The 3,950-nt window shown below is 45.0% G+C and overlaps 1 non-coding gene across 1 annotated transcript; it reads right to left on the reverse strand.

The window, feature by feature from the left end:
* Positions 1–728: 728 nt before the first annotated feature.
* Trnaa-cgc lies at positions 729–801 on the reverse strand. Its single transcript has one exon. It is a non-coding gene; the product is annotated as a tRNA-Ala (tRNA).
* Positions 802–3,950: the final 3,149 nt, after the last annotated feature.

The raw sequence follows: 3,950 nt of genomic DNA on the forward strand, positions 1-3,950 counted from the left end.
GTCCTACCAGGCAACAGGTTGTCTGTCATAACAGTCCAATGTCGGTGTTGACAGGCCCAGGAAAGGAGTAAAGCTTGTGTCATACAGTCATCAATGGTACAAGAGTGGGCCTTCGGCTCCAAAAACCCGTACTGATGATGTTTCGTAGGATGGTTCGCACGCCGTCACTTGTTGATGGTCCAGGATTGAAATATGCAGTAGTTTCCGGAAGGGTTTGCGTTCCGTCAAGTTGAAGAGTCCCTTCAGTCGTCATTGGTCGCGTTCTTACAAGATCTTTTTCCAGCAGCAGCGATGTCGGAGATATGGTGTTTTACTGGATTCCTGATATTCACGGTGCACTCGTGAAATGGTCGAGCGTGAAAATTCCCACTTCATCGCTGCCTCAGAGATGCTGTGTTCTATCGCTCATGTGCGGATTATAACAGCCGGCCGAGGTGGCCGAGCGTTTCTAGGCGCTACGGTCGCAGGTTCGAATCCTGCCTCGGGCATGGATGTGTGTGATGTCCTTAGGTTAGTCAGGTTTAAGTAGTTTTAAGTTCTAGGGGACTGATGACGGAGGAGGAGGAGCTTAGTGTTTAACGTCCCATCGACAACGAGGTCATTAGAGACGGAGCGCAAACTCGGGTGAGGGAAGGATGGGGAAGGAAATCGGCCGTGCCCTTTCAAAGGAACCATTCCGGCATTTGCCTGTAGCGATTTAGGGAAATCACGGAAAACCTAAATCAGGATGGCCGGAGACGGGATTGAACCGTCGTCCTCCGGAATGCGAGTCCAGTGTGCTAACCACTGCGCCACCTCGCTCGGTGACTGATGACCTCAGAGGTTAAGTCCCATAGTGCTCAGAGCAATTTGAACCATTTTGATTATAACATCACGTTCAAACGCACTTAAATCTTGATAACCTATCATTGCAGCCGCAGTAACCGATCTAACAACTGCACCAGACACTTGTCTTATGTAGGCGCTGCCGACCGTAGCGCCGTATCTACCTCATATATCTGTATTTGAATACGTATGCCTATACCAGTTTATTTGGCGCTTCAGAAGCAGGAGACGGGGACGTGTGGCAAATCTTAACGTCCAACGTTTTGAACCTGAGGATTTATTGTGGTGGAGGGATATCAAGAGTACATGTAGGAGTGTATTTGTTACAAAATACTGCATTTTGTTTAATGTAACATATTGACGAATCTTTGCTAATAAGTCTATATGGGCAAATCCAGCGGCTCACAGATGAGGTCGTCAGTATACGTGAACTGTGCAATAAAAATAATTTTATAACGTTGTTAAAGTCGCCTGCATACTGCGTTCGGTAGCTATTACTGATAGCACTCACATCTCTCTGTCTCCATGCGTGGGCCACACTCTCAGGCGGCATTCTTTTAAGAGATGCTGTGAGTGTTCGTGCAAGAGGCAGGTTTGTACTTCATGTCGGCCATAGGAATTGTGGACCGTTAACAAGAAGGATACAGACTGGCGATGTCCATTTATCAGTTTTGCATAGGACGTTTCTTCAACAGTTACTGGCAGCCAGTGCGTATGTGTTGAGGCCATGGCAGGTATTCCCCAGGCTAAACGGTTAACATACACACAATGTATAGAGGCGCTGGACTTGTTAGACAGGAGTCGCTGAGACTGAGAGTGTGGGGCCATAAGCGAGACAGCGATAATTGCTGGTGTAGTGTTGGCAGAAGAGCCAACACTGTTTTTCTAGAGGAGGCCGAAATGCACGCGTTTAATTACACGCTGACTGGCGTGAGGTCTGGAACAGGACAATATCTTGAGAATTGCAAATAAAGTAAGTAGTTGATATAATACTTAACTTTAATCCACAATTGTAGAACATCGCTCTTGATGATACATGCTTCATATAATAAATATCAAGTGAATACGGCGCCTTGCTAGGTCGTAGCAAATGTAGCTGAAGGCTATGCTAACTATCGTCTCGGCAAATGAGAGCGTAGTTGTCAGTGAACCTTTCCTTGTAAAGTCGGCTGTACAATTGAACGAGTGCCAGTCCGTCTCTCTAGACCTGCCGTGTGGTGGCGCTCGGTCTGTGATCACTGACAGTGGCGACACGCGGCTCCGGCGTATACTGATGGACCGCGGCCGATTTAAAGGCTACCACCTAGCAAGTGTGGTGTCTGGCGGTGACACCACAGCTGGGGCTGGTGGTGCCAGACATTAGTACCTGCATCTGATAAGTAGGCTTGTTCAACCAAGTATTTACATGCATCGTCTTGGCAAAGTGGGAGATGGTCGGCCAAAATAATGTAAATAGCGATATGTGCCTGTCCATCGGATTGATTTTATATTTTTTTAACACTACGGCATCGCATATTAATAATGCAGGGACAATGTAGGCTTGCCACGTAGCAAGCGGCTGTTTGTTGATAAATAATACGCAGTGTAATTTGTTTAACGTTCAAGTGTCTCATACGTGTTTTTGAATACTGGTTGGGCTTCCGCTTTGTAGTGCATACAGAAAACGCAGCGACGTTGTTAAATTATGGTAATTCTCGTCTTCTACATACACTACATCACATATTAATAGTAATAATACAGCAATGACGCAGATCTCGTATGCATCAACAGTTTATTTCTTTAAATATCGTGCTGTGGCAGGTTAATGGTAATTATGAGTCTTTTTTTTTATTTTGCCTGGGAGCACTGAGTGACAAAATAATGTCGCCCATATATAAGCTCTAGTGCTAAAAGCAGGATGGTTTGGGAAGGAAGGGTAGCTTGTTTCTTGTTGGCCCAGACAGAAAGTGGGAACGGGAACGCTCGGTGCTTAAACTGTTAGCAATACTTATCTGCAAAAAGCCATCTACAAATTTCCGCAGATGAACGTGTAGGAGCCCGTGTGTTACGACAGGCTTTCTGTTATTAATGTGGGCTGTATGACACCCTTTGAATGTTTGATTAAGAAGCAATGTCTTTCCTGACAGCAACCATGTGGGCTGCATTCTAAACTATTAGACATACATTGATTAAATGACGCAAATTTCCCTACCATTACTATGGGAATTCGGGGCAGCTGGTGGCGCCGGTACTGGTCGTCTCACTATGTACGTATTTGTAGCATTGTGATAAACCTCATACATATTGTATTTACGAATATCTTTGGTTGAGAATCTTGGAAAACGGTAAAACTGCAATGCGTCAAGAATTTTGCTATGGTGTTGAAACCTGGTTAGTCATTTGGGCTCACCTCTCTTTCACCTAACTAATCACAGTTATCGTGACAAAAAATAAAAACACCTAATCTGTGCTTATGATTTAATTTTATTTTGTCGCTACCAGTTTCGACGCTACATTGCGTCATCTTCAGGCTGTTTTGATGCGGTACAGGTTGATACGATCCCCATGCATAACCCGTCAGTTGCCAGCATTACTGGATTCGCAGATAACGTGTCAGCACTCCAACCATCAAATGACAAAAAAAAAAAAAAAAGAAAAAAAATCACAGTTATGGACAGTATGCAGATTAGGACACTCATGTTGCATTAACGAGACATGGTGACCAATTAAATGAAGAGTATGAAGGACTGGCATGGATCAGGATAGGTATTGGTTGTTATGTAGTTTCTCATGTCGTATTTCAAGGTGAAGGAACTGAGCTCATGTTGGGAAACGTCTTCCTCATGGCCAGCTAAGGCTGCAGTTGAGCGCAGTGGGTACCACTGGCGTAGAAAGCAAATTATCCTGTTTATGGCAAGAAATTTAGAAAATACGAAGGACTGAGCTCAGGTATGCTGGATGACAGGCGAAAAGTCTCGGTCACTTCTTCCCCCTGTGGGTGTAACAGAGGTAGATTTGTGTTCCTCAGGGACAGGCACTTAACGGGACATGAAGCACTTCACTGCAGAGGTGGGTGCTAGAAATTTTATGGCTCCTTCGCGGGATCACGTTGGCACAGGGTGCTATTAATTGATCCCAACAGAGGA

This window comes from Schistocerca piceifrons, chromosome 4 (genome assembly GCF_021461385.2).
Source record: "Schistocerca piceifrons isolate TAMUIC-IGC-003096 chromosome 4, iqSchPice1.1, whole genome shotgun sequence".
In the NCBI taxonomy this organism is placed as follows: Eukaryota; Metazoa; Arthropoda; class Insecta; order Orthoptera; family Acrididae; genus Schistocerca; species Schistocerca piceifrons.